General features: G+C 43.3%; 1 protein-coding gene across 8 annotated transcripts in view; it reads left to right on the forward strand.

The window, feature by feature from the left end:
- The window catches only part of ATP10B (ATPase phospholipid transporting 10B (putative)), a 282,836-nt gene that overhangs the window by 126,998 nt on the left and 129,552 nt on the right, over positions 1-26,286 (forward strand). Inside the window, exon 3 of one of the 8 annotated variants that reach the window (XM_032465150.1) lies at positions 23,939-24,029. The exons of the other annotated variants lie outside the window; for them this stretch is intronic. The gene's annotated coding sequence lies outside the window, so the exon portion shown is untranslated. The remainder of the gene's footprint in view (positions 1-23,938; positions 24,030-26,286) is intronic. 8 annotated transcript variants of the gene reach the window in all.

Below are 26,286 nucleotides of genomic sequence, written 5' to 3' on the forward strand. Positions count from 1 at the left end.
GTTATTAACTCTGTGACCTTGGACAAGGAGCCTCTTCTTTTTTTTTTGCATTCTTTTTTAATTGAAGTATAGCCTATTACAGTGTGTTCAGTTCTAAAGTACAGCACACTGTTTCAGTCACACACACACATATATCCGCTTTCATACTCTTTTTCATTGTACGTTACTGCAAGATACAGAATACAGCTCCCTGTACTCTGCAGCAGAGAATTGTTGTTTACCTGTTTGACTTAGTAGCTAGTATCTGCCAGCGGGGGCGGGACAGGATGAACTGGGAGCTGGTTCTTCGTTTTTAAAACAAGGATCACATTAGCACTGACCAAACGGGCTTCCTGTGGGGAGTAAATGAGATCAGAGCAGCAACAGCAGGGAATTCAACGCACAGTGTGAACATGGACCCTGTACAGAGAATCTTCTAGAAGACTAACTAGCTTTCTTGCCCTTAAATGTCCAGCCTCAGAGGCTTGTTCTGTGAATATTTATGCTATGGCCATTGGCGGCTGAATGCAGAAGAGATGGCTACCTGTCAGAAGGCCCAGCTCTCTCTTGAGAGGGGGTGCTCGTGTGGTGCCTAGGGACAGTCACTGGCTTTCAAGTGTGAAGCCCTGAATTGTCATTGACCCTGGCAAGAGCTTGCTCTGTGACCTTTGGTAGGGCAGGTAGCCTGTCTTGACATGAGGATGATCCACCACGCCCCCCTCATAACATTGGTAACTCGAGTGAGAAACGACCCAGGGAAATCTAAAGACTATGGAAGGAGTCATATTTTTCCTTTCTTCTGGGACATAAAGCCAGGGGGACTTGCCCCCTGGAGTTTGAATTGGCTCTGGTTGATCTTTATTCCCTCGCCTGCACAAATGACTTTTTATATGAATCTCTTTTTTATTTTAAGGATTGGAAATGTGGCTGCCCTACTTAGAGTAAAAACTGTCAACGAGCAGCAGTCTTTAACTCCTACACATGTAGCCAATTAGAGGATGCACACTGATCCTGGGCCTCCAAGAATCTTCTGATCTTTACAGTAAAGACTTCACGTTCAGAGAGTCCCTGAGTTACTAGAGACAATCACCTAGTTCAGCCTGGACGAAAATGTGAAACACATCTTTCCTTGCATCTGTCCCCCACCAGAGACGGACATGCCACATGCATGTGTACACACACACACGCGCGCTCCTTTCTCCTGACCCTTTGTGTCAAACAATCCAGAATTCCTCTTGCCAAGCCTTTCTGAGCCTCCAGAGTGACAACCAGGGGATGGCACCAGTGACAGTGTCAGTTCTGATGGACCATTTTGATCAGCAGCCAAGAGTTTCCAGAATGGAATGAAAACACCAGGTAATTGAGAATGAGTCCTTTGGGCTATTAGGTATCTAGCAGACAGAAAGATACATCCTCATCTTTTGCTAGTTATAGAAAAAGAGATATTTTTCCCCTACAAGGAAAATGAAGGGACTAGACCAGTAACAGTTACCATGGCAACTCAGATCCGCGAGGTGCTCAGTTCATCCTGTCACTATGGAAGACTGGAGGAAAACAAAAAAAACAACACGAAGCTTCTCTCTGTCTTTTGTCAAATATTTTGAAGTGACATGTCATGGCATGAGCCCGAAACAACTTTTCCTGAGCAGAAAGGACAGGAGAATGTGAGAGAGAGATGAAGGAGGAGTGACGAGCCCGGAGGACCCTGGGGACCTGTTTGAGAGGAGCTTAGCTGTTGGCTGATGTGGTCAGTACCAACGTGGTCAGGGAACAAAAGCGATGAATATGCATTGAGTTCCCACCACACGCCTGGTGCTGTGCTTAATAATGAGCAGTCTGTAACCTCTCAGAGCTCTCTGTCTGGAAGAGAAAGACAACTAAGCAAGCAATTAAAACATAAGAGGCAAATTCCTCCAGGACAGAAGGACAGGGGCTCTGGGAGTAGGTGGGCGGTGGTGCAGACATGGGTATTTGTGGGGGGAGGAGGGAAGGAGATAGAACTCTCTGTGTGTGGTGGAGCTGTCACTCCCAGGCATTTCCTCTCCCACGTGGGTAAGACAATGAATAAATAAACTCTCCGCTGCACCTTCACCATTTGTCAACCCTCTGTAGTAGCCTTGAGCACAGACCCCAAATATGGTTATGTCATTTACAACCCCTTGGGCAAGTAGCAGGGTCTCTCCTAGAGTAACAGAAAGAACATGCATTTGGATTCAGACTACCTAGATTGCGTGCTGACATTTACTAGGTGTTGTGGTCTTGGTTCAGTCACTTAACTTCTGTGAGTGTCTATTTCCTCATCTGTAACAAGGATTATCCTTCTCAAATGTTCTTATAAGGATTAGAGATTATTTATGTAAGGGGCCAAGCTTAGAGCTGTAAGCAGTAGCTACATTCTTTTATTTATAATCATTTACAATAAAAAAAAAAATAAGAGGATATACTTCTCCAGACCCTGAGCCCACCTCCTCTCAAACTTTCTATCAATTACCAGGGCCGTATAAGGACTTCTCATTCTAAGGGAAGCATCTGGTTTCAGTGGTAATGAAACCAGTTGACATCAGAACCTTGGGAAAAATCCTGTCTCTGACTCTATCCCTGTGACTGCTCAGACATTCCAGCCAGCATCGCTCCCGCTGGCATCTAAAAGTCACTCCTGCATCTCGGAGCACCCCTGCAGGTGCCAGGTCCCCGGAGAGGAGGGCAGGATCTCCGCAGGCAGAGGGGCTCGGAGACAGGAGAGCTAGAAAGATGTGTGTAGCTGGGTCTCTGCTCCCCGGTGCTGCTTCATACCCAGGTGTGTAAAGGGTGGATGAAGGGTATTTGGTTTGAACTGGGAAATGTTATCAATTGTCCTAGGCTCATTTGAAAATCCATTAGTATCAGGAAGTGCCTCCGAGCCCAAGGAAGAGAAAAGGAAAAAAGCTGTCAGCGCCCCGCTTTCAGGGACTGAGTGGCCTGTCTAAGCCTCACCAGTGAGGGCTGCGCTGAATGCTAAGAGGCTCCTCGAGTCGATTTTGAGATGCAGCAGAGGGAGAAGGCGGTGTCTGGGCCAATTCACACACAGTCCTCAGCAAGCCTGTTGTTCTCGCAGCTTCCAAAGGTGGTCCTTCCGTGGTGCGCGCGGACGTGACAGGTGCCTGCAGCTGCTTCTGGCAGCCTGGCGACGGGGCCACCCAGTGGCCACCGTAACAATACCTGCACACAGTCACGCCTCGTGCCACCTCCCTCTTCTCCAAGCTTGGAACCAGGCCCAGGGGCCTTTTCAACCTGGGAGACGTCAGTCAGATTCCGAGTCCAGAGCGACCCTGAGGTGGGCAGGGAGGAGGATGGAGATGTACCGGAGGATGGATGAGAGACGGGGAAGGGGAAGAGGAGGAGGACAAGGACAGGAGCAGGCTCCGAGAGGGCGCGGGAGATGAGAGGGATGTAAGACAGGGCTGCATGTGAGTTTCCTAGCACTGCCGTGACTAAGTACCGCCCTCTGGGGGCTTAAAGCAACAGAAATGTACTCTCTCACTTCCGGAGGCCAGAAATCTAAAATCAAGGTGCCTGCAGAGCCATACTCCCTCCAAAGCCCCTGGGGCAGGATCCTTCCTTGCTGCCTCCAGTTTCTGGTCACCCCAGGTGTTCCTTGGTTGTGTTCCTTCGTTGTTCCAGGTGTTCCTTGGTGGTAACTCCAACCTCTACCTCTGACTTCACGTGGCCATCTTCCTCTGCGTCTGTATCTGTGTGTCTGCTCCTCTGTGAATAAGGACACATCATATTGGCATAGGGTCCACTCTAATTAGGTATGACAGCATCTTAACTTGATGACACTGCAAAGACCCCATTTCCAAATAAGGGCACATACACAGGTCCAGGTGGAAGTTAAGACTTCAACATATCTTTTGTAGGGAGACATAATTCAACCCATCAGAGGCTGTTCAGAGGGCTGCCATCTGATTAATGTGGTCCAGTACTGCAGAGGACACTGGGAAGGCTGGGAGGGCACGAGTCGAGATTTCAGTCACCAGTTCTGATGTAACATAACAGTTAAGTGACGTAATAAAATGAGTTAAGTAACGTAATGGACTGCTGGGTAGGAAGATGGTCCCTCAGTCCAAGTCCTTGGGATGACAGTGAGCTGGGGTTCTCGCCCCAGATACGGGCAAAGACTGGTCAGCTCCAGCCGCCGTTGCCTTGTGGGATGGGGGCCCAGGGAGTCCAGACCTAACGAGGAGTCAAGAACCCAGATTTATGTGTGAAATCTCACAATTTTTTTTAAACTTTAGCAAATCATTTTTTTTCCCCTTGAAAATGTGGTTCAGGCCAAGCTAATGCCATCTGCAAACTAGGAACAGTCCTGAGTAGCCAATGTGCCACCACTGGGAGAGCCTTAGGTTCAGGTCTCAGCCTTGCCACTGACTGTGTGACCTTGGGCAACTTATCTCGCATCTCTGGACCACAGTTTGTTATCGGGCACGAGGCAGTCTCCATCCTCCAGCAGAGCATGGCGGTGAGTGACGGTGACTGTTTTGAGGTATGGGGTGCCAGACGTATGCTGGAGGCACTTCCAGATTAGTTTTGTAAATAAGATCTACGCACTGGAAAACTGGAGTGACCTCACGCAGTTGTTCTGATGATTATATAAGTGCATCAAATTAAAGCCACTAGAAAGTGCCTGCCCCAGCCTAGTGCTGAGTAATTCCTCTCCCCCTTGCTCCCCCCTTTCAGAGACTTAGCAGCTATTTTCGTGGTTAAAGGCATGGATTCCAAATGCAGAGATGTGAGAGAGATATAACTGAGTTGCTGGGAAGGAGAGTCATACAGTGGAGACAGAAATCTTCAAATCCCGGCTTTTGTGCTGTTGACGATAAGAGCTCATTGTGCATATTCTGCATGCGAGGCCCTGTTCTAAGAGCTTCCGTGGATTATTCGCAGTCCTTGTGCTGACCCTGTGAGGTAGATGCTGTAATGACTTCTATTTCATTGGTGAGGAAACAGAAGCAAGAACTCCAGTTTCACGTGAAATCTCTCAGTTCCTTTAAACCATAGTGGTTAAATCAAATATATTTCCAAACCTTATGCAGTGTAAACTAAGCCCATTGCAAGCTGAACCCAGACCATGGGTAGCCACTTTGCAATCTTGGTCAGCAGCCTTGGATTCTAGTCCTAGCTCTGCCATTCTCTGTGTGACCTTGGGTAAGTTACATACCCTCTCTGGGCCATGGTTGAGATGTTCAATAACTTGCCAAGACTGCAGAGCTTGTAAGTGGCAAAGCCCAGGATTTGAGCACAGGCAGTCCAGGGTCACTAAATGTAATCGCTGTAAATGTAAACAATTTTCAGTATGTATTTCTGATCCTCTTCTAAGACCCTCCACCAAGAAAGCTACCAGATCTAGTGGGACACAGGCTGCCAACCGATCTGCATTGGCTGGCATCACTAGTGAGAATGAAAGTGAATGAGTGAAGGGTTGCAAAGGCTTCTTTCAATGGGAAGGGCAAAGAGGAGGCAGGAAGGCCCCTCCTGAGCATTGCGTCATTTCCTGCCTGATGACCTTTTTGTTTTTAACCTCAGTTACGTGACAATTTTGATTCCTGCTTCAAAATAAGAGGAATCTGGTTTTAATACTGGGCATCATTTAATCTTAAAAGCTCTTGATGTGAAAATGAAGCTGCCCAGTGGTTGTTTCAGAATAATTTTTAGCAGAAAACCATTTTTTAAAAAAAATGAAACATAGAAGGCCAGCATATAAAATAGAATCAGCCGGTGCCCATAATGCACTCCTCAGGACTGACACTGACAGCAGTGCTGGTAACAGCAGTGGCTAATCCTTGCCGAGAGCTTGCCGTGTGCCAGGCGCTATTTCTCCCAAGACCTGACCCTTGGTAACTCATCTTAGCCTTACAGCAGCTCGGTGAGGAAACTGAGGCCCAGAGATGTCAAGTAATTTGCTCAGGGTCACAGAGCTCAACCTGGGAGGCAGGCAGGCTGCCTCCCAGGCCCACAACCTTTCCCTTCCTCCCGCGTTGCTCTTTGTCCCGGTTCATACAGACGTGCCTGTGGGAGAAGCAGCTAATTGCAAATGAGAGCCACGGTGCTACGGAGCTATGCCCTGGCCGCTGTGGTTCAGGGTCACACTGAGGCCACAGTCTGATTTTCCTATCCAAAGGGACGTCCTCCGTGGGAAATGTCCCTCCTGATTGACAGTTACCAGGCCTGTCATTGTACCTCAGGCTTACTAGCTCATCTGTCTTGGAGGTGCTTCCAAGGGTCTTTCAAAGAGATGGTCACGTCTGCCTCAAAGAGTAAATCAGAAGTCAGATTATCCCAAATTTGATGAAAATCTGTCTGGAGTGGTTAGAAACAGACCCCAATCCCCTGGATTTAGATAAATAAAAGTGGAACGGCACTGACCCCAGGGAGGTGGGGGCCAGCAGCCACCCCAGAGGCCTATTCTGGGGACCTTGGCTCTGGGACCCATCGGAAAGCCACTGGCAGGAAGAAACATACTTGTCAGCTCTCTGGTTTGTCTGGCACCAACCAGAGGTATTTAATTTGTATGATGAGGCCGGGGCTGATGGTACAGTTAGTGACGACTAAACCTCTCTCGAGCTTTACTCTCTTTACACTTTACTGAGAAAGCGTAACTTTTAAATAGAACATGAAACTTAGATATTAAGCTTCTAAAGAGTTGAACCAGGACAGATTCCTCAACCTTGGCCCTAGTGCCGTTGGTGACTGGATGACTCTTGGTTTTGGGAGCTGCCCTACATAATGATGAGACATATTTCTGGCCTCTGCCCACTCCAGGCCACTAGCATGACCCTCCCCTCCCCAGCGTGTGACCATCAAAAATACCTCCACACGTTGCCAACCGTCCCCAGGAGGACAAAGTCAACCCCAGTGGGAATGCCATATTAGGTGATTTCAGAGGTGCCATTTAGCTATCGTCCTATGAAATTTGAGATATGTTTTAAATGAGAAGTTTAGCTCCGTGTGTTTTCCCAACTACTAAACTTGCCCTTTGTCTGGACGTCCTGGTTTGTAGGTTGAGGCCAGCATCATAGTGGTTTGCTCCTGGCTACCCGACCTCAAGTCGGTTACTAAAAACATATACCTTAATAGTCCGGGGCACTGACCTCTCTCACCCCCTCCTGTTTCTTCCAGCTGCTGTCTCTCATCACACCTCCTCTCCCCTCAAACGTGAAACTGGAGGACAAATGAAAACACACGCCAAGTGTCTCGGCTGCGGCAGCGTGACTCACCCAGGCAGGCTTCCTCATGTCAAGCGGCACCATTTCTTTTCTACTTTGTATTTTTTAATTGTTTTTTTTTTTCTTATCAGTGTTCTCCAGTAATTGCTACTTAATTATTTAAGAGTTTAAGTCACACCCTGTATGCAGGCATGGGTGTTGAGTGTGAACCCCATAATCAGACCATAGCCTAGGTTTGACTCCCAGCTCATCCATCCAACCACTAGTTTCCAGAGAGTGGAAATCAGTTCCTGAAACGCTTGGCTGCAGTTTTAGTATCTACAAAATGGGGACAGTAAAAGTGCCAACCCCACATGGTCCCGGGGGTTGTGAGACTTTAATACAATACAGAAGTGGAGTGTTCAGCAAAATGCTGTGCACCTAGCAAGCATTCGACACATGCTCTTACACTATCCTCATCACCGTTATAGTTATTCTTAATTATCACTCCATTCCCTTTCCTCCTATTTCAGCTAGAAGCATCCGGAGGAAATGGCTTCAGGCAGCCAGGAGATTGCTTTAGGAACTTTTGAAGAAATCAACATTTTTTTTTATAAGCAGTGAAAACTTATCCCCTTGTACCTTCTTCCCACTCTGAGACCACTGGCCGAGATGGCTGCAGGATACCCACAGGGAACTTGGCCAGCACCAGAAACCAGGGATTCCCAAAGACCTCCCCCAAAGTCCCCCAAATCACTCTTCCCTCTTTCTTTTCTTGGGCACCTACCTACCTGGGTCCTCCCTCACTCCCCTAACCTTTCCTTTCCCAAGAGTAGCTCCTGCCGTCGTTTGAAGGGGCTATACTCAAGTGCAGAATGACAGGAGAGAAAAGATCTTGTTTCCTTGGTGATATTTTTTTGCTCAGCAGGTAAAAAGCAAAGACTTGTAAGAAAGAAGTGACTCAGCTGCAGCCAAAGTGGCCCTTGTCCCTTCCTCACCGCTCAGTGTTAACTCCTTGTTGCCTGTGTGACCAGCGGGAAGAAGACAGCCCTCTGGCATTTAAGGGTTCAAAGGACTTTCCTACCCATTTTTTTTTAATCAACAAAAATTTGAGTGTTTATCATGAAGTCTTCTTTCTTCTGAGCAGGTGACCAGCAGAGGGGGGTCTGGGTAGTGGGGTTTTTTGCATGTACGTAGTACACTGTAGAGCACCATGCTTACACCCTCTGTCTGGAACTGCACAGACCTGGATTTGAATCCCAGCTTGGCCGTTTCCTAACTGTGAGGGAAGGGCTGTCACCCCACACATTTCAGGACACTCTCCTGTCCATTAGCACAGATGGTCCCCGTGCTAGCTAACTCTTGGGAGACCAGGAGGAGATACCATTAAACCCATCAAACCCAGAGTCAGAGTCAGGTTGCCAGTTGCTCAAGATTACCTATCAGTTTGTCTTGGACTGGACAATAACTCTGGCAAGTTGTTTGACCTGTTTGAGCTTCGGTTTTTATATCTGTGTTTCTTCTGCACAGGGCAGTTCTTATGATTCAGTTTGTGACCAATGCTTGGAACATAGTTAGCTCAAAGCCTGGCATCTTATAAGAACTCAATGAATAGTTGTAAAAATGATGGCTGTTTAGATGAAGACCTATGCAGAGCAGTAAATGAAAAGAGCCCTGCACTAGCAGTTAGGAGACCCGGCCTGTCTCAGTCCCCAGATCTGTCCCTAAATGTTAAGTTATCTTGAGCGACTGTCTCAGTCTCTGCAACACAGTTTTCTTTCAGGCTAAACTGGAGTTGATATTATCTGCCTCTAATTGCTCAGAAAGATGGTGAAAGGCTCAACTGAGCTTCAGGGAAGAAAGGGTCCTTGAAAAATGTAAAGTGCAGAACAGATGTCATTACTACTAATTTGCTCATTCTTGGCATGCTGCTGCTTGTTGCATTTGACCCTGGTGATGGCAGTTGACAGGCTCACCACCCACAGGCTCTTCTAGCATATTCCTAGGCAAGGAGAGACCGCCAGAAACCATGGCTGAAGGCAGCTCGCGGCTGAATCAGGATTAGGGTCCACGCCTCTGACCTCAGTCTAGTTTCCTTCCCACTCACGGAATGGGAGGGCTCTTAGAGGGACTGCACCCAGCCTCCCCCGGACCCTGTAGGGAGGCAGGATATGTTGACTAATGGCATTCACAGGATGAGAGGCATTAGATGATTCCGTGTAGCCATTCTGTTCGCTAAATTTACAGAAGCGTTTCTACAGAGCTATTTGTCTCTCCACCTTTTTCTAGCTCTTCAGGGTAAGAGTGTTCAGCCGCTGACAGCTGGTGATGCGCCAACCCAGCGAACAGTTCATAATGCGTGACTGCTTCCAGGAGAGCCGTTTGTATGAGCCTGGGAGAGGGCTCGGTCCACTAACGGAGGCAGCAGAGGCTGCCTGCAAAATAAACGTGCAACTTCCTAAAGCTCATTACTGTACATTGAATAGCTCCCTGATGGAGGCTGGGGCAAGGGCAGTGAGGCTTGGGGAGGACGTTTCTGTTCCGTGAGTTTATAAAGTCCCATGGAGATGGGAGCCGAGTCAGTTAGAGAGCTGTCAAGGGATGGGGACCTCTTGAAGCAGACCAGTGACATATCGGGGATGGAGGTCAGGCAAAGGTCTAAAGACCTTCACCACTGTTACTCCTCCCGTAGAACTCAGCTGGGAAAATATAAATAGTGCAGGAACTCTTGATATTCCAGGGCTTCCTGTACTTGGCAGTTGCTGAAGTCGTTAAGTCACTCGAGGACAGGCGGTGCCAAGGTATCATTGCCTAATTCAGCGTCCGTCTTGGGTTGAGGCCACAGGTCATTACTATAATGATTACACAAGAGAAGAAAAATCAATCTAGTACGAGGATCGTTTGATATTAGGAGAAAAAAGGGAAAAAAGCCCAGAGGTGAACCCAGTAGCCCTTCGGGTATTTGAAAGAACTCTCAAGGAAAAGATGACAGTTTTTTTCACCATGGTTCCCGAGAGTAGAGCCAAAGGCAATAAGCGGAGGTCATGGCGAGATGACCCACTTTGAAGGCAGGGGTGAAATCTGGGCCCGCTCATCTTTGCTACTATTTCAAAGGCTCTTATCTGTCTTACATGTCAGAGGTTTTTTCCTTCAGCTTTTTTGGGGTGTAATTTGAACATAACAAAATTTATCCAGTTTAGCTGTACAGTCTGACTTTTAATAATTGTATATAGTTTTGTATCCTTTACCACCATCAAGACGTAGAACATTTCTGCACCACCAAAAGTTCCAAAAGTTCCCTTGTACCCAGGCTCCTCTGCAGCCAGTACCTTCCTCCTATCCTTGGTCACTGGAAACCACTGGTCAGCTTTTTGTCACTATGGTTTTCCCTTTTTTGAAATTGCGTATAAATGGAATTAGACAATATGTAGCAGTCTTTTGTGTTTGACTTCTTTTACTCAGCATGTTTTTGAGATGCCATCATCTTTTTATGGTTAACAGTCCACAGTGTCAATAGATGACAACTTTGTATCTATTCACCTGCTGATAGACATTTAAGTGGTTTCCAATTTTTGACTCTTATGAATGATGTTATTGTAAATATATACATTCAAGTCTTTGAATGAACACATGTTTTCTTTTCTGTTGGGTGAATGCCAGAAGTGGGATTGTAGGATTTTATGGTAAATGTCTGTTTAACTTTACAAGGAACTGCCTAACTGGTTTTTAAGCCACCTGGCCTCTTTTGCACTGGGATTGGCACTGTATGAGTCTCCATTATTCCAAATTCTTCCCAACACTTGCTATTGTCATTCTTTTTAATTTTAGCCAACTTAATATATGTGTGTAAGTGGTTTTAATTTGCATTTCTCTGATACCTAATGCTGTCAAACATGTTTACTTGTGCTTATTGGCCATTCATTTGATCTTCTTTTCTGAAGTGTCTGTTCATATACTTCGTCCACTTTCTAAATTAGGTTGCTTCTCTTATTGTAATTGAGTTTTAAATCCTCATTTACAGAAAGAGTTCTTTATGTATTCTTGATACGCCCCTTTGCTAGATATAAGTTGTACAAATATTTCCTATGATAGTATGGCTTGTCCTTTGGTTTTCTCTGAATATGTTTTTTAAAACACAAAAGATGTTACTCTGGCTGTTAATCTAGTTTATGAATAAACTTCTTTTATAGTCGGTGCTTTTGGAGTCCTAAGAAATTTTTACCTAGCCCGGGATCACAAAGATCATGTCCTACGTCCTCTTGGGGGATTTTGTCACTGTTGTTTCAGCTCTTACACTTTGGTCTATGATCCATTTCAAATTAATTCTCATGTATAGTGTAAAGTGGTAGTCAAGGTTTATCTTTTTTCCACAAGGTTTATCTTTTTTCCACATGGACATCCAGTGATTCTAGCACCAGTGGTCAGAGAGGCTGTGCTTTCCCCATTGCATGCCCTTGGCATCTTCATCAGAATCAATTGACACATCAGGGTCTGTTTCTAGGTTTTCTATCCTGTTCTTCATCTGCCTCTATGTATGCCAATACTACGCTGTCTTAATTATATTATATAGTTACATTCACAGAAAGTCTTGAAATCAGGCAGCATAGGTCCTTCAAACTTGATCTTTTTCAAGATCATTTTGGTTATTCCGGGCCTTTTGCACTTTCAGAGAAATTTTTAAATTAACTTGAAGAAATTAACAGTTTCTTCAAAAAACAAAAAGTCTGGTTCTGATTTTGGTTGAATTGAATCTATACATCGACTTGGGGAGAATTCCATCCTGACAATATTAAGTGTTCCAATCCATGAACATTGTATAGCTCTTCATTAATTTAGATATTCTTTAATTTCTCTCAGCAATGGTACCAGTGTATAGGTCTTTCATTATGTTTTTTCTTAGTATTTTATGGCATTAGAAATAGGTTTGTAATTTTATTTTTCAGTCATTCATTGATAATACACAGAAATACAATTAACTTTTGCATGTTGACTGCATATATATACGATGCATATATATATATGATCATATTATATGCAAATAAAGACATTTTTGTATCTTGCTTTTAAATCCCAATGGCTTTTAATTATTTTTCTTGCTTTATTGAACTCCCTAGCTAATACAGTATTGAATAAAACTTGTGAGAATGGCTATCCTTGCCTTGTTTCTGATCTTAGGAGGAAGTTTCAGACTTCTACTGTTGAGTATAATATTAGTAGTAAAGTTTGTATGGATGTCTTTATTGGGTTGAGGATCTCATCTCTTCCTAGTTTGCTGAGAGTTCTTATCATAAACGTAAGTTGAATTTCATCAAGTATTTTTTCTGTGTCTACTGAAATTATCCTGTGGGTTTTCTCATTTGTTCAATTAATATGGTGAGTCAAATTGATTTTGTATGTTAAATCTAAACTTGACCTCCTGGAATAAATCCTAATTGGTTGTAATACACTGCCCTTTTTATATATTACTGGATTTGATTTGCTAATATTTTGTAAAGGATTTTTAACTTACATTCATGAGGAATATTGGTATGTAGCTTCCTTTTCTTGTGCTGTCCTTGCCTGGTAATACTGGACTTAGAAAATGATTTGAAAAGAGCCCCCTTCTCTTCTCTTTCCTAAAGGAGTTTGTGTCAGATTGGTCTTATTTTTCCTTAAATGTTAGATAGCCTCCACCTGTGCACCTGTCTGTGCCTTGTTCTTCTTTGAAGGAGATGTTTACTTTAATTCAAGTTTTAATTGATGTAGGATTATTCATTTTTTCCTGTTCCTTCTTGTGTCCATTTGATTATTTATGTCTTTCAAAGGATTTGTCCATTTTAGTTGTCAAAACTTACTCCTCATAAAGTTCACAATATTCCCTTATTATACTTCCATGTCTGTAAGATGTGTAGTGCTTAGTGATACTGGTATTTTGTATATCTTTTCCTCTTGAGCAATCTAATCATGTATATCAATTTATTGATCTTTTCAAAGATGAATAAAGTTGATCTTTTGGTTTCATTTATTTATTTTTCCTGTTTTGTGTCCAATTTTTATTTTATTGCCTTCTATGCTTATCTTTATTGTCTTCTTCCTTCTATTATGTTGAGTTTAATTTGGTCTTTTTCTAATTTTTTGAGGTAGAAACCTAGGTCCTTGATTTTTTAGGTCTGTTTTCTTTTTTAATATCAGCATTGAAAGCAATAAATACCTCCAGAAGGTAGAAACCTAAATCTTTGGGGGTTTTTTAGATTTTTTTTCTTTTTTAATGTAAGCATTGAATGCTATAAATATCTCCTTAAGTGCTCATTTAGCTGTATCTCACAGATTTTGATGTTTTACTTCAATTATCATTTAGTTTGAAATATTTTTTATTTCTTTTTTTATTTCTTCTTTAGCCCACAGACTATTTAGAAGTGCAATGTTTAATTTCCAAATACTTGAGACTTTGCTGAACACCTTATTCCTATTGCTCTGTAACATAATTCCATTGTGGTCAGAGAACGTACTCTGTATGATTTCAGACTTTGAAGACTTACTGAGATTTATTTTACAGCCTAACATATTCTGGTGAACATGTGCCCTTGAAAAGAATGTGTATGCTAGCAGACGTTAGGTGTCGTTCTATAAATGTCAGTCAGACAAACTTGATTGATAATAGTGTTCAGATCTTCTATATCTTTACTGATTTTTTGTCTATTTCTACCAGTTGCTGAAAGAAAGCTATTAAATCTCCAACTGTAATTGTGGAATTATATATTTTCCTCTTTATGTGATTATTTGCTTCTCAAGGTCTGTTTCATACAAACACACACACATGATTGTCATGTTTTCCTAATGCATTGATCTTCTCAACCTTATGAAATTTCTCTCCTGATCTTTGTCTTGAAATCTCTTTTTCCTCTCATATCAATACAGCTACTCCAGGGTTTTTTCTTCTTACCATTTGTGTAGTATACCTTTTCCCATCCATTTACTTTCAGACTATTTGTGTATTTTTATCTCATTTTAAATTTTATTTTTGCTTATTTTTAATTCATTGATTTTTACCCATTCTGACAAATTCTGCATTTTAATTGGAGTGTTAAATTCCTTAATATTTAATGTAATTTTTATATGGCTGTGTTTTAGTCTACTGTTTTGTTATTTATATTCAACTTGCCTCATCTGGCTTGGTTTTGCTGTTGTTCTTCTGTTTCTGAAAATTTGGGGATTATTTTAATACTATTTAAAATTTCGTTTTATTTCTTCTCTCTCTCTTTTTTTTTTAGCTACACTTTTTCAGCTTTTTTTCGTGGTTTTTCTAGGTCTTAAAAATACGAATCCTTAACTTTTAGTGGCCTACCTAGAGTTAATGTGTATCGCTTCACATAAAATGTAAAAGCTTTGAAATCATGTAATTCTGTTTATTCTCCTATTTCCGTCTTTATGCTGTTGTTATATTTACTACATCTACTTATGTAAAAATCTCAGAAGGCAATGCTGTTGTGTTTTCTTTACAGAGGCACATGTGTTATAAACAAATTAAAAAGAAAGAGGCAAAAAGTAGTCTTTTTCACATTTACATAGATATTTACCACTTCTGACACTTTTTATTCCTTTCTGGGGATTTGAGTTTCCATCTGGTATCATTTTGCTTTAGCCTGAAGAAGTTCCTTTAGTGTTTCTTATAGTGCAGATCTGGTAGCAACAAATCCTCATAGTCTTCTTTTATCTGAAAATGCCTGTTTGCCTTTATTCTTGAAGAATTATTTTTGCTGCTTATGTAATTCTGTTGACTTTTTTTAAACTCTCTAAAGATGTTTCAAACTATTCTGGCCTTTAATCATATCACCAGTGCTTTGTATATAGTGTGTCATTTTTCTCTGATTTCTCTCAAGATTTGCTCTCTTCCTTGGCTTTTCATAGTCACTGACCCATGTATGTGCCTATGGCCTTTTTCATATTTATTCTGCTTGTGGTCTGTTGAGCATCTTGAATCCATAAATATATGACTTTTTATTAGATTCAGAAAGTTTTGGGCCACTATTTCTTTACATATTTTTATGCCCTATTCTCTCTTTTTTGTCCTTCTGGGATTCAATAACATATATGTTAGATTGTTTACTATTATCTAGCAAACCCTTGAGGCTCTGCTCATCTTCCCTCTGTTCTTCACATTGGATAATTTCTACTGTTTTTCTTAAAGTTCACTTTTCCCTCTATCATTTCCATTTTTCATCTAAGTCTTTTCAGTGAATATTCTATTGCATATATTTTATTTTTGGTTATAGAATATTAACTTGGTGCATTTTCACTGTTCCCATATCTGTGCTGAGATTTTTAATCTTTTTACTCATTGCAAGCATGTTTTCTTTTATATCATTAAACATGGTTATAATAAATCTTTTAAATTTCATGTCTGCTAATTCTAAAATCCTGGTCATCTTGTGCTTCATCTTAGTCAATGGTCTCTTCCTTTGAGAATTGGTCACATTTTCCTGGGTCAGATATGTTGAATATCCTGGACATCATGAATGTTAAGCATGGAGACTATGGATCCCATATCTTTCTACGAGATGTAGCTTCTTTTCTTTTAACAGGAATTTAACTCAGTTAGAATTGGACTACAAACTCTTCTTCCTGGGAATCAGCTTCCATCTCAATTCAAATCTTTTTGTTTGTTTTTAGTTGATCTTCTTGGATCTGTTGCATGCATGTACACTTTAGGGGTCAGCCAGAGATGTGGAAAGACAGAACTTAAGGATTCCCTCTCTGGCTCTTTCCCTTCTGGAATTATTCCCCCTTCTTTCTACAGTGAGTATAGTTTCCCCAGACTTAGACCTCTGGTTACCAATGCCACAAAAACAGACTTTTTTCCCACCAGCACTTCTACCAACTGCTCTTCACCAATTATGCTGGTCTCTCCCCAACACTTCCTCCACTTCTGCACCTTGTCTTTTCAGTGTTAGAATTATCTCTGTTGATAGGGAAGCTTGTTAACACATAAAAAGTTTTATTTGTGTTGGGCTCTACTCAAGCTAGGTTTGGCTGCACTCCATTCCTTAAATACTCCTTTATCATTTACACCTTTCTCTTTCTTTATTTTTGATCTACTTTTCATTTTGAGCGTCTTCTTTAGTGCTTCTTTGGTTATCCAGCTCCTCCCATCTAAATTCTAACTCAGGTCCCACCATGAACCCCTCATCCATTCTATTCCAAGATAACATTGTCTCCTTTAAGTAAGATTTTCCTAGAATTTCAATGGTTACATCACATGTAGTGTCTTGGATTATTATTTATCTTTTGAAGTAAAGATGTGTTTTTGCTCACAATTGACTTAAACTCCATGGTCACAAGAAATATGTCTTATCAATTATTTTTTGTCTTCTACAATAATTAAAGGCAGACAGATCAAGATTAGATCTAGATTCTGCTATGTATTTACTATATATTTCTAATAATTTTCTTAGCTCTGTAAATTCACTATCCTAATCTTTTAAATAGACTTAATACCTGACTATTTTAGGATACATAGAATTACTAGCACATTACTAGCACACTTTTTTATGAGTGTTTTATACCTTCTTTTTCTTCAAACTCCCAACACCTTATGCCCCTTCTTCACTTTCAGTCAATGAATTTTTGCTTCTAATTTCACTGAGAAAACTGTGAAATCAGTAGCAATCAGGAGACTTCCACACATTTCCACCAACTAGTCTGTCTCCCTTCCTACACCTGTGCTCATTTTCTCTGTTTTTCTTCTTCGTAAAGGTCAACGCGCCTATGGAAGGCAATTCCTTCACTTGTGTACTTGATGTCATTCCCTGTTTTTCTTCTCAAGGACACTCTCTGCAATTCCTCCCTCCCTCTCTCCTAGGTCATCAGTTTTCCACCTCTACTCAGTCATCCCCATCAACAAGCAAACCTGCTGTCACAACTCCCCCCTCCTTCTTAAAACAAAATAAACTTCTCTTGATCTTACATACTTTCCATTGTCCTACTCTCTGTTCATAGCTCTCAAAACTTGTCAGAACTCACTCTCTCCCTTTCCTTGCCCCCCAGGTTCTGCTAGATCAATATAATCAAGCTCTTGTATCTATCAATATGGAGCTCTTAACAAGAACATTTTTGGTAAGAGCTCCGTATTGGCAAATCCAACAGCCATTTATCACTCGTCATTCTCTACTTTCTTCACTGGCTTCTGGGATTCTGTTCTCCAGGTCTCCTCCTACTTCATTGGCCACTCTTTTTCAGTTTCCCAGGATTCGTTTCCTAGGACAGTTCTCCGTACCCACTGTATAGATGATCTCATATTACTCCATGGCTTTAAATACTATCTACACATTGATAACTTGAAAATGTATGTCTCCAACATAGATGTCTCTCCCATATTCCAGATTCAAATACCCAGTTGTCTACAAGTCATTCCCCCTTGGATAATTAAGAGTAATCTCAAACCTATGTATCCAACACTGAACCACTGGCTTCATCACCCAAGCCAGCTCTTTCCATAATCTTTCCATCTCAATATATAATAACTCCATCTTTCCAGTTGCTTGTGTCAAATACTGCTCTCTGATCTTTGACTCCTCTTTCTATTTTCCCTACACACAGTACATCAGGAAATGCTTTGAGCTCTTCTAAATATATCCATAATCTGACCATTTATCATCTCTGTCACTAACTCACTGATCTAAACTAGGATAATCTCTCAAGTGGCAGTATTATTTCAGTAATCACCCAACTGTACTTTCTAGTTCTATTCTTTGCTCCAGCTACACTGCGCTCCTTGTTTTTCTCAAAAACTGCAAGCATGCTTCTGCTTCAGGGCCTTACACTGGCTCCTTTTTCTTCTTGGAATTCACCTCTGCAAGATATCCCCATGACTTTACCCCTTCATTTCAAGTCTCTGTGCAAATGTCTCCTTGTTCTAGAGGCCTTCCCAATATTGCTGCATAAAATAGCAACCATGCCCCCATTACCTAGTCCTCTTACTCTGCTTTATTTTGCTTCATAGCATTTATCACTATCTAAACTGTTATATAATTGTCTCTCTCTCTCTCTCTCTCTCTCTCTCACACACACACACACACACACACACACACACACGTACATACACACTTGGGGACAAAGATTTGGTTTTGTTTAGTTTTTACTGCTGTATTCCCAGGAATACAATGCCTAGCATATAACAAGCATTTAATAAGTATTTGTTATTGGATGGATGGAAGAATAATACAAACTGAAGTCTTATCACAGTGCCTGGAGTATAGTTAGCACTTAACAAATCATAGGTATTATTATCAGGCACTTGATAAATATGTGTTGAATGAATGAATGAATTTGTTCACAAGTAGCAAAAAAAAAAAAGAACTTTACTGAGCCAGGATCCTGTGTCTCACCTCCTGATCACTTCACCAGATTCTCCATCCAGATGCTCTATGCCCAGGGTTCAGAAAGTCATTGCATCACGCTCGTGAAAGACTCTTTCAATGTAAACTTACCCCAAGTTAAACACTTGCAAAGGTGTCAGGAGCTCACTCGCCAGACTGCAACCCCTGTGCAAAGCCAAACTCACTGACAGCATCAGCCCAGGTAGGGGCATTATGACAGAAGGCTAGGTCAGGGCCACGTGGCTGCTCTGAACTTTAAGATTAGAGGCATTTTTATTCCCATGTTTTCTTGAGACCCATAAACTGCAAATGGTTGGATCATTTCATAGGTGATCTGGTTTTATGACTTCTAATACTTAAAATGAACTGGAAATAATAATGAAAGAGATCATTGTTGCATAAAAAAAAAGTAGCTTTTACATCTTCCTTACAGGTTCTGTAGTCACAATTAACTTTTTCCTTTCTTAAATTTCTTTGATTCTCTTACTTCAAACTAGAGAAGATGTCAAAAAGACCTTTATGAGAGAGGGTTTATGAGGTCTCAGACAGAATCCAAAGAATGGCTGAACCCAGACCTCAGGAAGGGCAGTGCAGGTCCAGGACCTTCTCCACCAGTGCTCTGCCATTCAAGTAACCCCCTGTCAACGCCAAGACTGGGAAGAATTTGGTGACCCAGCAGATTTTGAGAATGCACTCAGGTCCAACCAACTGACTAGGGGATGGGTCACAGAACATAGAAACATGGCATTTGAGGTAGGAGGGGTGTAATTTTCACAGGACAAAGGATAATTGGGCACATACCCTGGAAAGTGTCTAGAACACATAAGGGAGAGCAGGGGACAAATTCAGAGGGGCCACTTTATGGGTAATGCAAACATGTGGAAAGAAAATGCCTTGCAGACTTAATCATCCAATTCAACAATGAAAAAATACTGATTTTTCCCAGCAGCTCATTCAGACTTAAGCGTATGCAACAGCTGTGCCCGCTGTATCCAGCACGCGTCGTTACAGTTCCCGTCAAGCTAGAAGAAAGCGCCTTAGGAAGCCAAAGAATTAATTTCCATTCTTGTTGTGTGGTCTTGGGCTTAGGACTTAATCTTTATTCGCCTCAGGTTCCTCATCTACAAAATGGGGAGAGTCGTACTTTCCCACGCAGAGTAGGAATGAAGTGAGATGGGGTTGGGGGGGCAGTGCACCTCGCCTTTTCGTACCCTCACACTCTGTGTCTCTAAAAGAAGGGCAGATGTGCCCATCGTGGGCTTCGTCGGCGTGAAATGATTTATACAAAGCGCTGCACATAGGGCCTCACAGTGCCGGGGCTTCAAACTCTGCTTAAAAAGTGTGTATAAGTCATGGTGCTGTGAAAACTGTAAAATACCTGCAGGTGCACGCTGACTTTTTTGTATTACTGTGGTCACTGTGACTATTAGGAGCATCACCACGGGTTCAAGGAAGCACAGTAGACACAGGAGAGAATGAAGAAAGTACAGCCTCAGAGGGTGGTCTCAGCCATCCTTCTCCGAAAGATGCTTCCTGGCTACCAAGTGAAATAATAGTGCTGTGACCTGACAGACAGGGCCATTTGTTCTCCAGTCTCTGTCTCCGCACCCCCATCTCTTGCCCACTCTCTCCTGTTCCTGCCACTCCCCCAGCATCCTTCATCTCCCAGGCTCCCAGGCTGGGGGCCAGTCCCCCAGCACACCCCGGACTTAAAAACTCTGTGCCTCCATTCTTGCCCTTTCTTGTCTTGGAAGGACCATTTGGCCAGTCTCTACCCATTGAAATTCTCATTTCCAGTTCAGTAAAACTTCCTCTGAGCACCCTTATCGCAGCCACTGCTTTGTGACCTTTTGAGATATTTGTTCACTCCTTCGAACTTTGCTGGTCTGTCAGCTTATAGTTAGTCCTGGGCTTATTTAGAACGTTCTATGAAGTTGTTTACGTGACCCAACATCCCACCCCCTTAGGGCAGGACTGGGTCGTAATTGTCTTTGTGATCCCAGCTGGCTAGCACAGAGGCTGACGAGACGTGCAGGTGGGACACAAAAGTTGTTGGAAGGGAGGGAAGGAAGGAGGGCAGGGAGACAGAGAGAATGGTGCTCTAAACTGCCCTCCGTGGCCCCCGATCAGTGATCACGGTGTTGGCCCTGAGTTCTAACCAATCGAGCTGCCCAGCCCAGCAAAAATATCCAGAGATTCGAAAAATAAACTTCTCCTTCTAAGCCTCTAAAGGTTTGTGACTCATTCCATGCTGTCAGAACATAGAATCCCAGATGATCTGAAGCCTTAATGGACCTAGTAATGATGTAATTCAGGGTCTCAATATCACAGATGAAAAAGTGATGCCTGGAGAGATTTAACCTCCAGCCCCAAGAGGCATTAAGCAGACAAGCGGCCGACCAAGGCTGGAATCAGGTCCCTCTGTGACCACCGTGTCCAGACCTGCCCCTTGTTAGCTTCTACCTGTCATCCCCAGGTTCTGCTTGATTTTCACTTTCCTGGGCTTGACTCCTGACCCCGTGTCCTAAGTCCCTTGCTGGCCCAACCCAGTGTGACAGTGGGTCATTCCAGGGCTTGTTACTCAGATAAAGAGAAAAGAGAGGAGCACAGTCCAGAAGAATAAAGCTGCCAGCACAAGGGCTGAGTGAGCCCATGAAGGCAGAGGGAACACAGTCCCTAAGCCCACCTTCCCCTCGGACACCAACTGCAGGTTTAGGGGTTCCAAGACCACCCTCAGTGTCAATAATTCACTAACAGGACAGAGAACTCGCTGAAAACTGTTACACTCATGGTCATAGTTTACAACAGGGAAAGGGTACAGGTTAAAATTTGCCAAGGGGTGAGATTCACAGAGCAGATTCCAGGAACGTTCCAAATGCAGAGTTTCCATCGTCCTCTTCCCACGGAGCCGTGGATAGTGTTAACTTCCCAGCATCCATATGTGACAGAGTGCACAGAGTATTGCCAACCAGAGAAGCAACCAAGCCTTGTCATCCAGAGTTTTTACTGGGGCTTCATCCTGTAGACACAGCTGTCTGCCCACATGGCTGATCCCAGCCTTCAGCCCCTCTGGACATCAAGCTGACGCTGCATGACCCAAGGCGTCCACCCTAAATCGTGCTGTTAGATTATCTAGCAGGACCCAACCTCCTCAGAAAAACAAGAACGCTCCCACACATGGCATTCCAAGGCCTTAGAGATGGTTTCCCAGAAGCCAAAGGCAAACAGCAGACTTCTTTGGGGCAAGGTTAAATTCTTCACTGCACAGAGCCCAGTGCAGACTCCCCTCCTGACCCTCATTACCCTCACTTCAGCAACGCATGCTGGGAAATTCATGAGCTTGGAGCCAGACAGGCCAGCACAGCCTCTTCCATTCACCCCTGCATGCCCTCAGCCAGCCACTCGCATCTCTGTGCCTCGGTTTTCTCCTTTGGAAACTGGAGATACAGATGCCTACCCCTCGCGGTGTTTGTAAGGATTAGAGTTAATGCTTTTCACGGACTTCCTATAATGCCAGTGTGTCGTAGGTACCTGATAAATAGCCTTTTCCCATTTTTCAGTTCTTTTTTCATCTCCCTCTCTCTCTCTCTCATTTGTTCTGTTTCTTTTTCCGATCTTCCATCTTTTCTCAGTAGGAGGATGTCACTTCAGTGTGTTGTGACTAAGGAAATGCCAAACTCAAGGGAAGCAGCCTTGGGCTGCCCTTCCCCCTAGAGACGGCCCCTGATGCTGTCTGTTGGAACAAAGCTGGCTATCCCCGGCTGGGCTACACAGAAGCTAACACGTTGTAATGACTTAGCTCCACTCCAGATCTGGTGTAAATTGAAGATGAAAATGTGTTTTCCAAAAAGACTGGTGTTGTGAGAGATGCCTGGGCCTGTCTCACCTTTGGTTACATAACAGTCTCGCCTGGGCTTCTCGGCAGGGCTCACGTGCCAGGAAACATCCCTAAGAATACACAGCCCTGCGCTCCTCACCAGTGCTCGCACAGTCCACCTACCGCACAGAGTCAAAGTCACCCAGGAGGAGCACTGACCGTGGTACAAAGCAAGGTCTTAGCGAGACCAGAGCTGCTGTTAACCTCGGATGGCTTGTGTGGCTCTCCTGAGGCTGCCTGGAATTGTTCTGTGGTTTGGGAAAAGGCAAACCCTCCCAGACTGTATTCTGTGATTGAGATCAGCCTTCCAGGTACCTTTGCCCCACAAATTACCTTCACCTACAGAACTATAATCATGAAGAAGAAAAAGGGAAAAAAATCCAGTTTAGGGACTCCGTTTTCAGACGGGTGAAGATCTGAGTCACAGGTCTGCTGTTTTCTTCCCTGCGCCTCTTCCCATGAATGTGGCGTTTGGAATGGTCAAAGGCAAGACGCCTGCCCGTCTCCTGCCTGAGAATCCCACGATAAGTCTGTGATGTAGTTCCAGCAATTAGAGCTGCGTGAGATAAACGCTGGGGCACTGCCCTGACTGCACCTGCTCGGTCTAGACAGAGAAGCCACTTCTCCCAGGTCCCAGGTGTTGGCAGTGTGCCGAGAGGGTGACTGACTAACCCAGGGTAATCAGTGAAGACGGGAACAGAAGTGAATCAAAGCAAACATTTTGCTTTCTGTTTCTTCAGGCTGTTCTTGTGCCTGACCTGTCTTACTTAGCTTCAAAGCACACTTCCCCTGTGAACATCTCTTCCTTCCTCTTCTTATTTGCAGTCATTCCTCCTCCTCCTCCTTTTCTAGAGTGAGCATCACTTTTTCAATCTTGATTTTTTTAAATCACCAAATCAAAGGAATAGGGCCTCTTTGTTAATTCATTACTTCAACAGAGCTTTATTAAGTGTGCCCTACACCCAAAGAACTATTCTAGGCAATCTAAAAGATGGAATGGACAGAACAGACCAAAATCCCTGCCTTCGTGTAGTTGATATTTTGGTAGTGGGATGCAAGCAATAGCAAACAAAAAATAGTTAAAACAGATTGTATCAAATGAATGATAAATGGTTTGGAGGGAAAAAAATGTAAGGAAAAATGATAGACAGTATTGGAGCATAAAAGGGCTTGTAATGTGAAATAGGAGGGTGGTCAGGGAAGTCCCCAGTGAGAAGATGACCCCTGAGCAAGAACCAGAGGAGGTGACCAAGGGAGCCCGGAGGTTATCCAGACAGAGTCTTGGGTCTGAGGTGTCATAGGACAGGTGTGCCCTCAGAACAAGGAGGAGGCCGGTGTGGCTGCTGCAGAGTGAGCCAGGAGGGGAGGGGGCTGAGAGAAGGGCGGTCAGAGTGACAGGAGGGGCCAGATGTGCAGGGCCCTCTGTCGTGACGGCAGAGTATGTCAGAAATACCAACACAAAGGAATTGAGTGACTTTGACTTTTACTCCAAGCATGTAGGAAGCCACTGGAGAGTTCTGAGTGGAGCTGTGATTTATATTTTCCAGAACGACTATGGCTACTCTTAAGAACAGACTCCAAGGAGCCGGAGTAGAAGTGCAGCCAGTTGGGAACTGATTGCAACAAGCCAGTTGAGAGGTGATGGTGGCTCAGACCAGGGGACAGCAGAGAAGGGGGGAAGAATTGGTCAGACTCTAAATAAAGCTGACCCTTGAACAACACAGGTTTGAACTGTGCAGGTCCACTTGTACGTGAATTTTTTTCCAGTAGTAAATGGTACAGTACTATACCATCCACATTTGGTTGAATCTGCAGATAGAGAACCACAAATACAGAGGAACCACGTACCCAGATTTTCAGTTGCACATAGGCACAGTGCCCCTAACCCCCACGTTGTTCAAAGGTCAATTGTATATTGAGGTAGAGCTTTCCTGATTGACTATATGGGATTGGATATAGGGTACCACAGAGAGAGACAGACCAAGAGGAATAAAAAATGACACAAAAGTATTTGGCCAACAATTGGGACAATGGAGTTGCAATTTGGGAACAAATTATGATTAACCTCTCTCTGCCTCGGTTTCCTCATCTGCCAAATGGGTAAATTAATTAAAACGTGAAAGTTAAACGAGTTTTTACAAGCAAATTGTTTAGAATTATTCCTAGTGCATAAAAAGCAAGTATTAGCTACTCATCTCATGGTTTTCCTCCTTTCCCTGCTTACCTCCTTCAGAGAACTAAGCACAATCTGACATGGTCTTGTTTCTTTTTCTTTGTCATCTGTCCCCTCCACCAAAGTGGAAGTTTCATGAGGGTATCTGCCAAGTTCGTGCTGTATGGTCAGCTTCCACAGCAGTGTTTCAAATTTAATATCTGCCTGATAAATATTTCTGAGTAGAAACATGAAAGAATATGCCAGCCTGGCTTTCCCTGTGATGTCTCTGCTTGACATCTGTACTGTCTATTTCATAGCCTCCGACTTGTCCACTTGCAGCTTGGACAGTGGCATTAAGGAGAGCCTTAAAAGGTGGATCACACGAGGGTTACATAGTTTGCTCAGAAAATCTCTGTTGTGCCTGGTGAAGGGAAGAGCTATACCTCAGTGCAGCTGTCAGCGAGAGCTTCGAGATTCCAGGCATCACAGTCTGCCTGCTTCCTCTGAAGCTGAGATCAAGGTATCCAGTTCCTTAATTAGCAGAGCCGCTGCCCAGCCTCCATCCCCTGGTTCCGCTGTCAAGATGTCGCACATCTCCAGGCTGGCTTCCCATCCCAAGCCGGTTTGGCTCTCTGTGCGTGGCTGGGGGAAGGCAGGCAAAGGGCAAGGAGCCAATTAGATTGAAATGGAATCTGGTCTTTGGAGGCCCCTTGTCAGGGTGAAGAGTATTGGTTGTTCCCAAGGATGACAGATGTTTCTTTATTTGAGTTGATCTCAAAGGTTAGAGGTCGTTTGTAAATAAGATATTCTCCATTTGGTGCGAGAAGTCCTGTTCTTCATGCCATCTATTTTTTTTTTTTTTAATCCTTGAGTCTTTTTGTTCGTGTTTTGACATGCTTGCTACCCGCAGAATGGCTGTTTGGTCTGGAATGAAGATTTCAAATCCTTGGGAGCAGCTGAAGTAGCAATCAACAAACAGGTTCAGGGAGGGTGCCTGTGCTCAGTTCACACGCTGCTAAGACAACCCAGCAGGGAGGATAAGGCAGGGTTGCTGGCACGATGAATGAATGAATGAGTGAGTGAAGCCTTAACGATTCTTTCCTCTGGTTTTAGCCAGGAGGAGGGGAAGTAAGCTCAGTTCTACTGTTTAGTCTTTATGTTGTTGGTCTAAGAAATTTCGTTTTTATGTTGATGATACTCCATGGAATGTAATCTTCAAGTAAATAATAACCCATAGTGATTATAAACACAAATTTTAGTCCAGATCAGGGAATTTTTTTTAACTCAGGTCAAGTATCCATGAACTATCTGAAAGATATATATATATATATATATTTTTAATGTATCTAGTTAATAATCACTTATAAGGGAAGCACTTGGTATGGGGCAGTCACTGCTGTATGTTTTAGAAATTGTTTCTCACATAATCCCCACAACCCTAGAAGGTTAGGATTATTATCTCTACGTAAATAAGGTCATTGAGACACTAAATGTGTGAGTAGGACTCACAGCTAGCAAGTGGCAGAGCTGGGGCTGGAGCTCAGTCTGCATCTAACTGTATACACTGTGTCATGGTAGTTCAAGGGGAAGGCATGGATGTGGAGTTGTTTTCTGGTTTTTGTTTTGTAAAGGAGAAGTAAACTAGTGAAATAAATCAGAGCGTCTCATAGACTCCAAGGGCAAGAGACCCGCTAGTCTCACAAGGATTAAAACCCGAGGTCAAGTCATCAGGAACCTTTG

The sequence above is a fragment of the Camelus ferus genome, chromosome 22 (genome assembly GCF_009834535.1).
Source record: "Camelus ferus isolate YT-003-E chromosome 22, BCGSAC_Cfer_1.0, whole genome shotgun sequence".
NCBI classification, from domain to species: Eukaryota; Metazoa; Chordata; class Mammalia; order Artiodactyla; family Camelidae; genus Camelus; species Camelus ferus.